The 9,223-nt window shown below is 39.6% G+C and overlaps 1 long non-coding RNA gene across 1 annotated transcript; it reads left to right on the forward strand.

The window, feature by feature from the left end:
• Window positions 1–344: 344 nt before the first annotated feature.
• On the forward strand, window positions 345–7,722 carry LOC108642460. Its single transcript, XR_001922605.2, has 2 exons — window positions 345–562; window positions 7,404–7,722. It is a non-coding gene; the product is annotated as an uncharacterized LOC108642460 (long non-coding RNA).
• Window positions 7,723–9,223: the final 1,501 nt, after the last annotated feature.

Below are 9,223 nucleotides of genomic sequence, written 5' to 3' on the forward strand. Positions count from 1 at the left end.
AAAGGTTCTTCCCCCAGAGGCTGGTTGGGCACTGCCCAGGCTCCCCAGGGCAGTGGGCACAGCCCCAAGGCTGCCAGAGCTCCAGGAGGGTCTGGACAACACTCTGAGGGACAGGGTGGGGTTGTTGGGGTGTCTGTGCAGGGCCAGGAGTTGGACTGGAGGGACCTGTGGGTCCCTTCCAGCTCAGGATATTCTATAATTCCATGAACAAAACCTCAGAACACAGATGCATTTCCTCAGAATGATTTATATTGTGTGGGAAGGTTAAACAACTAGTCAAACAGCACTTGTGCAATGTTTCTTTTAACTTGTTTCTCATGTACTTTACTTTTCATTTTGCCATTAGAAAAGCTCAAAAAGTTTAGCAAACATACACCAGTTACAAAATCAGGCATAAATCTTGGAGCCACTGGACCCTCAATAGTACTCTGAAGGCTTTTGTTCCTTTGTCTGCTTAAGTGAGACATATGTCACCATCAATATTGCTATCCCTAAAAATATACTGCTCCATTACCTTCCTGATGGAGGAAGAAGAAAACACATGCCTTTCCTTCAGCAACAGGTGAGTTTCTAAGTTGTTTTAGAATGCTGTTTCTTTACTTGTAGACATAATTAACTATTTTTTCCCTGTAGTTAATGACGGCTCTTTAGATGTCATTAAATATATTCACAAAGAACTGCTGTTGTACAGAACAAGTTATCCCAACATCATGAATTCAACTGCTGGTTTTGGTTTTCTTTCCAGAAAGTTCAGCTATAAAAAATGTTAAGCCTAAAGTGTTAGACTTAAATAGAAAATAATCTGTAATAAAAGGCAGAAAATACTGATCCCTAATCAACTTTCTCACCCAATTACCTTTTTGTAAAGATAGTGATCTATAACAACTTGTTTGGTGATGTTTAGTTTAGTAAAAATGCCTACTCTCTCAGGTAATAAATGCTGTTTTCAACAGTTTTACCCTTAAGAAACAAAACACAAAATCTAGTGGAATAGCCAGTATCAGGATATGTTGCTTTGCCAGTAGAATTTTTGATACAGAAGGGCCAGGCAATGAAATTCCTGGCCAAGGAATTTTTCACACCAATTTTTCACACCAAGATTAAATTGAACACCAGAAAATCTCCAAATTTATGGAGATTCAGGTGCATTGTTTGTAAATGTACAAAAGAAAATCCATTTAATGAAGCATCTACGAATTTTCCCAATATTAACCAGTTTTACCATCCTTAACTATTACTTCTGGAGGATAAAAACCAACAGTGAAAAAATAAGACATTGGGTAAAAACCCAACTAAGAGCAATTTTGAGAACTCCGGGATCTCAACCATGGAAAGGCTGATCATGGAAGCACTGCAGTGTGATTTTGGGAAAAGATACCTAAGCTTGGTCTACATAACCCTTTAAGCTTCTAGACCTTTTCCTCTCCCTTACATGATTTATAATGCATAAGTAATTTTAAGCTTTACAGCTCAAACTGTGCCTGCTCTTCCCTCTTGAGCCCCAGTACGTAGAGGCAGATGGAATTTCCTGAGGAGTAATTGCCTCTGTCATATAAACCCTTCCATAAACTTATATAGTCCATTTATTGTCAGGGAGTTAAGCAGTGTCAAGGTAGGGAGGCAGCAAAATGAGGATTTGAGAGACTGAGGGCAATATTAAAGTATATTTGATGCAGAGACATACAAGCAACTTCTTTCTTCCCTGCCTTCCCTATTTGACTCCAGGGAAAAAGGATGTTGTTAAAGAACCACACTTCTATGCAACTACTGATATGTACACTGACTGATTTCTGCTTATTCTGCCTAACAAAGTCATTCACTGAGTTGCTCTGATTTAAAATATTGCATTAATAAATAAGGTTGAGACACTAAGTTTCAGTAGAATTGAATTAAAAGTAAAATAACTACAGTTTGCCTTGTTTTCTTAAAGGAAGAGCAGAATTGCATTGGATATTTGATTGCATTTTTTAGTAGGAAGGTGATTTTCCTCCTCCTCAAGAAAATAATTCAAATTCTGTGCAGTCTGAGTCAGCATTCTAGATCATGAAAAGAATTCAACACATCAGTCCATGTTTATTATTCCATATTACTTTTTACTGGCTTGATGTAAAGTGTTTTGCTAGATTTTTTCCCCCAAGACACATCATCATTTGGCTCTTTGCCTTGTTTTTGCTGAACTAAAGAATCAATACCTGTATAAGCCAATTTTTAATTAAAGAAGCTGGGTCTATACAGAGATTTTCCTGGGTTTAATATTTATATACATACCCCCCCCCCAAAAAAAAAAAAAAAGAAAGTAATTTCCCACTATAAGCCATATTTAAAGATTTCTGAAGTAAATGGGAAGACTTTTGATTTTCCTGAACTTTTGAATTACATCTTAGAAGCAAACATCACCAGAGATCTTACTCAGTCAGGAGGAAAAAAAGAGATCAATGCTCTTCTTTTCTCCCTTGGTTGGTCCATCCCTGACTGCAAGAGCAAGAAAATCAAATGCTAAAGAAACAGGTGCTCTGATTTATCTAATGAGGGCTGTGGAAAATTATCTGTCCAAAATTTTAGATTAAGAATCAGCTAAGACTTAAGATGTAGAAAAACATACAGTTTTACAACAGATTATTTTTTAAGAGTCTCAAAGAGATTGAAACTGTTACAATTTAAGATGTGCTCTGTGATAGAAGGCAGAAGACAGAGTGGAGGGAAAGTGAAACAAGATCAACAAATCCAGCTTAAAAATACATCTTTCTCAAATATCCTTTGCTCTCATCTTTTAATACACACTGAATTAATTGGCTCAGAATTTGGGGTGCAATAAGATGGAGTTCTGTATGAGTATGTAAGACTTGCTGAACTGCAAATTTTATTTTAAGGGGTGTCTCTGCTTGAAGAATAATTGCACTTTCAAATTACAGATCACCCAGTCCTTCTGTGGTATGAAACACAGACAAAATGTTCATGCAGGATATTAACAATGAGCTGGGTAATCAGACTGAGGAAGAAATAGCAGAACTTAAAGATTTCCCTTTTTTTTTAACTTCAGGAGTTCCAGTCTCGAACTATCAGTGTGCCTCAAGATATTCAAAACATTTTTCATTCTTATGTTGGGACAAAAAATCCTTTGGTGACATCCCAACACCTGAAGGGGCCGACAAGGAAGGTGGAGAGAGACCATTGGCAAGGAACTGGAGTGACAGGACAAGGGGGAATGACTTCACACTGACAGAGGGCTGGGTTAGATGGGATATTGGGAAGGAATTGTTCCCTGTGAGGGTGGGGAGGCCCTGGCACAGGTTGCCCAGAGAAGCTGTGGCTGCCCCAGCCCTGGAAGTGTCCAAGGCCAGGTTGGACAGGGCTTGGAGCAACCTGGGCTGGTGGAAGGTGTCCCTGCCCATGGCAGGGGGTGGAATGAGATGAGCTTTAAGGTCCCTTCCAACCCAAGCCAGTCTGGGATTTGATGATATGTGTCAAGAAATAAAGGATACTGTAGAAAAAAGCTCTGACAATCTCCTTTGTCTCCTGTCATGCTGGACATGGAGCTCGGTCCTGACCTCAGGCCTGCTCTGTGCCACTGGGGATTTAAACCCACCAGCTCTGCTCTGACTCTCAGGCTCATCTCTCAGGCTGTGGAGAGCGACACACTGAGGACAAACATCTAAAATTCCAGCTCTGCACAAAAGGTTGAAGGTCAGAATTTGAGCTGTGCACACAGCTTTGGTGCCTACAAGGGTTAAGACAAATGATTCTTCACCACTGCAAGTTTGGTTGTGTCATGTTCCTGTAGAGAAACCCAATGGCAGGACACAGCTCCACCTGGAATTCTGCAAAAGTGCTCAAAGCAGGCTCTACATGCAGAACTTAAAACTGTCTTTTTATCAGATTTCCTCCTTCAGGCATACTGTGCAATGGGAGGGAAGCAGTTTTGTGTCAATTTACACAGGATTCAATAAAAGCAAATTAAAAATTGTTTCCTATTAAAATCGACACAAGTTTTCTATTATCATGAGTATTATTAACTGGAGATATATATGCCAGATCTTCTTTTAATTACAGACATATAACTTACACAAAGAAAAGTCATATCTTCCAAGTAATTACAGGCAGCTCTAAAGCATATTATTGTATTATTAAATTAAAAAATCCGCTAGTCGAAAGATCAGAAATTAAATACGGAATCATCCAGCACTCAAAGAAATAGTGGGCATAGACAGACATGAAATAAGCTAAATTACTCAGATTTAAAACACAGTCTTCACACAGAAAAGAATTATATGCTGCAGCAGCGGTTGGCTGCAGTTTTCTAAATCAGATGTAGCTACCAGCAAACTATTCAGCTCTCATTAAAAAGTACCGAGAAGCAAACCCAGTGTATCCCAAAGAACAGCAAACAACATTTCCCCCCCAGTGAAATCATTTCTGGAGAGATGCCCCATGCAGGATGAGGAAAATGAACAACAGCATTGTACAAGAAGAGCCTCGTGGATTAAGCAATATTGTCTAACTTCAGTTCTTCAGAACTTGTACAAGCATATGTGATTTAATCCTTCCTTTTCAAGCTGAGAACTCAGAATCCCTTCTACTGTCCAATGGTAGCAAGACAAAGTTGAAGAAAGAGGCACAGGCCCTACTCCAGGTGGGTTAAACAGCCCTCTCAAGCCCTCATTAGTAAGATGCCAACAACCCAAGCCTGAATATTTTATCCACAGCTTTGTTCAGCCCTCTGAAGAGACAAATCTGGCTGTGCAGTGGCCGCAGAGCACAGAGACTCCTTGAAGTCAGGAGCCTTCCTTTACCTTGGCCTAAACTGCCCACAAATTGTGCCATCCCATCACAAACCAGCCCAGTTTTCATTCTTCTCCACAAGTCTGAATTAATGTTGAGCCTTAATAAGATGGAAAATAGTACAGATTAGAAAGAATCATAATGCATAAAACTGCATTTTGAGGTTGAGCTGGATATAGACTTTAAGTGAGCTGTTACATATTTTACTGTAGATCTAGAGCAGGATATCCAGGAAGCATTTCAAAGGGAGTTCCAAGAGCCTTTTCTATATGACCATGGAGAGAGGCAAACAATTTAGGTAAAACACGTGCATTTGCTAGATACATATTTAAAGTGTACATCTACTTTTTATCAATGTTTAAAGTTCAAAATACTGAAATGTTTTATCCTTTTTTCCCCCCACTGGTAGTTTCCAGTAGCGAACAGATCCGCAAATGCCATAACATTGCAAGAATTATTCTTTTAATCAGATTTGCCTTCTAGTTTTGTAAGCTGAACAGGTTTAGCAATTTGTGATAAGTTCTGAACTTCTGCATGTTTATCTAAGCTGAACTCAAAGCAATCCTCTTGAAATCTGCCCTGCTACAAATGTGAAGTGCTGAAGATCTGCCTTGAGGTTCTGCAGCTTGCATGGAAGCCTCGACTTTGTATTTTTATAAGTGACTTTCCCTGGTGTGTTTTCTTTTGATATTGTAGTTATGGCCTTTTCCTTAGATTCATTTTCCTCACAATGTGGATAGGACTCCTATAAAACAAGATGTCTTTCTCTCCCTACATGTCAAAGCACACATGATGCCTTTTTTGTTGATTTTTTTCCCCCCAGTTATCTTTACACAGTAGAGCCACAATTCCAAACTGAAATGCCTGAGAGGTTATTTAGTCTTAAACTACATGAGAACCTTTGCAATTTTAAGCAAGTATCAACTCCATTCATGTCAAGGTTAACAATGAATTTTACTAGTAACCTTAGCAAGTACTCTGCAAATATAGAGGCTGATAAATTTTATAAGGCATGAACACCCCAGAAAGCTCTTGAAATGTCCATCCCCCCTCACAATGACCAGCTCTCTTTGGACACACATCAGTAGGAAAAGACACCACAAGTTTTAGCTGGATGACATAAGACAAAGGATGTTCTGGTATCAAATATTTGCTGCATAAAACCTGTTGGTTTTTTTGGTTTGGTTGTTTTTTTTTTCTGGCTAATTCAAAGTGTCATCAGAAAGGATTACAGAGCAAAGGAAAGAGTGAGAGAGAGGAGGTGAATTAATTCCTCCATACCAGAAAGCCAGCTTTCAGTCAGCTTTTCCCTGGATGTTTGTATCTGCAAGCCTACCGAGGATTCCAGCAGAAGAAAGTCTATTAATTTTCCATGTACTTGTTGACGAAAAAGCTATCAGGATTATGGGTTGAATATTTCTAGAGTAGGGAAAGTAGGGGATGCAATTAATCTCTGTGAACTAAAATATACCTCTTTTCATTAATCTTTTATTGTAAATGAGCAAAGTAATTGAACCAGTACCACACTGTCAGAATAAATGCAATGCCAGTGGGATATGCATGAGAGAGCACATACTGATTGAGTATTAAATATCTAACGGCAATAATTTATGGTTCATTACCTCTTTTTGGAGTTCCTTAGTTGTAAAGTGCTTGAATTTTAAGCAGACAGACTTTCAGCAGAAACTGCTTTCAAAAGCTGAACATACCAAATGCTCAAAACCCTCATCAATCTACTTAAAATTCAGAGTTTTGTACTTAGTTGAGCCAAACTCTGCACTGCCAGAAACATGCAGGCTATTTGCAGCTTGGATTAATGCAATTAAAGGTGTGGTCATGAGGATCAAGGATCATGTGCAAAATGAAATTCAGAGCTATGAACAGAGCATGGCACATAAGCAGATCCCATGTAATAATTTTCAAATATCTTGTTACGTGTGTTTGTATAGGGAGAATTCATACAGGAGACACAGTTTCATGCTGTTCCCTTAGATCCTGTCACTGGGAACAGGATCCCAGGGAATGACAGGAGCTCTGTTAGGGCAGGGTCAGGTTGGATTTCAGGAAAAAGTTCTTCCCTCAGAGGGTGGTTGGGCACTGACCAGGCTCTCCAGGGCAGTGGGCACAGCCCCAAGGCTGCCAGAGCTGCAGGAGGGTTTGGACAACGCTCTGAGGGACAGGGTGGGATTGTTGGGGTGTCTGTGCAGGGCCAGGAGTTGGACTGGATGGTCCTTGTGAGTCCCTGCCAGCTCAGGATATTCTCTGACTTCGAAAAGGCTAATTCCTAGATAAGGGAGCAAAGCATGGCCACTTAGAAGACTCTGTTACACAGGATCTCTCAGTTATCAAGTAATTAATTCCCACCTGCTCAAGGGGAAAACAAAAAAAAAAAAAAATCAGACATGGACTTGCCTAGTTTTATATATAAACAATGTTATGTCTTTATTCTGACTCGAGCATCCCTGACAGCATCAGTCACAGTGAATTGTGGCAGTGGTAAGAGTTAGTAATAGCCTGACCTCTGTCCTTGGCACCCCTTTTTCATGGACTCTGAGCAGAATCACATGCAGGGGAAAGATGTCACCTTTGCTAAATTGACACACCACGACCTTCTTCCCCAACAGGCCTCCTGACAGATTCCAGCTGTCCTGCTTTGACGGAAGCTTTCAAGGATCAAAGAAAAGATCAAACTGGAACTGGAAATAAACGTCTCAGTGTTTTTATACCGCCTTCATCTTGATTTCATAGGGGTGTAACTGATGAAATCTGAGGCAAACGAGACAGGAGTCAGCCCAAACACACGGATTTTAATTCTCTTTCTGAATTTTACTTTCTGTTGCCTACTGGAACTGGTCCTGGAATGCAGGCAGGGCTCCTGAGTCTATCTGTTCCCAGTGAATTCTGCTCATCTGTTGAAAATTAAACTGTCCTATTCAGACACTGCTCACTTGGCAACAGACTGCTCTGTTTACTGTTTATTGATTTTTGTTAACTGGGACTACAGAGAAGAAGCATTTCAGTTTCAAAGTCGTCCCAGAGGACACTGGCAGGTTACAATCACTTATACTGTAAAAAAGCTTCATGTTAATTGACTCTATATTTACATATTATGAATGCATATTTTAATCTGTTTTACATGAATAAGTCCTCCACAATGAAGATTTCATTTCCTTTTTTAAAACAACATAACTACTTGCCTTATTTGAAGAGGCAAATCTCTTCTAAATTGTTTTGACCTTTCCTTGTGTCCTTTCTTAAAGTCGAAGTTGTAGCTGCCTTCTCAGTTCAGGAATTTTTTATCTTAAAGCAAAGGGATGAACTGAACTTGAAACTGAAACCATTTCATTGTGCTCTTTCTAGTTTGGCAAGTCACCCTGTCTGTCTGCATTTGAAACAGCCAAATTCTTGACTAGCTCAACTAAACTATTTTTAGCCACAATAGACAAAAAGCTGATAATAGACCAACTTCAGCAATACACTGGAAAAAGGACTCTGGTCAAACCCAGAAAGATATGGAGATATCCCAGACTAATAAAATAGGAAGGTCAGGACATTAATCTAGGATGGAACAGAACCAACCAAACATGGCACTCCTACTGCTGTTTAATATTTTGTCCTCAACCTTGGCAAAGTTTGTTCTCCTTCTGCACAAATCTTTTGTTTGGAGCCTCCAAAGACAACCTGCATTAAGATGAAACACTTTCTTACCCACGTCTAATTTCATCACCATCAGATCAGGTCTCAATCAAGACTTCAATAAAATATTACCCACTTATCCAGTACAGTCTCTGGCCTCAAACCTTACTTTTAGGCAGAGAAAGTGCCTAAGTAAGTAGTCATCATCTCTACCCCATCCCCCAAATGTTTCTCTATGCTCTGCTATTTTCCAAGACCACAGTAAACACTGAAAGCCATCTCTGGATAGGTTCTGAAAACAGAGCCAGGCAAAGCTTTCCCCATGAAGTAGCTGCCTCCCTTGGCACAGTATCCATGCATTTTCATACATTATTAGCTCACACAGGACTCTGCTGCTGCCAAAGATAAATGCCTCCATCCTAAGGCCTCAGGTGAAGCCCTAATAAGGAGGCACCTTAAACATTTCTATTTGTCAGGCACCACATTTAAAGCTCTGCAATAAAACAATTAAGCATATTCACAGATGTGAACAGTGCAGCCCTGAGTGTTATTATTCCATTTCTACATTCTCAAATCACTCTAATATTGCTCTAGTAAATGTGTGCTCTAGGGGCTTATCTGTTACTGTTCTATATCTTCCCAGCACCTTTGTAGCAATGTTCTTTTGTGTTTGGAATTACACCCTGCAGAAATTACTTCCTGCCACCGAGACAGACCAATTCATTTTATGACTACAAATCTATATTAATGTCTTTTCTACTGTATTTAACGATGCAAGTCCTTCCACTTGTTACTTTTAAGCACATCA

Source organism: Manacus vitellinus, unplaced genomic scaffold, assembly GCF_001715985.3.
Source record: "Manacus vitellinus isolate BGI_N305 unplaced genomic scaffold, ASM171598v3 scaffold_10_pilon, whole genome shotgun sequence".
In the NCBI taxonomy this organism is placed as follows: domain Eukaryota; kingdom Metazoa; phylum Chordata; class Aves; order Passeriformes; family Pipridae; genus Manacus; species Manacus vitellinus.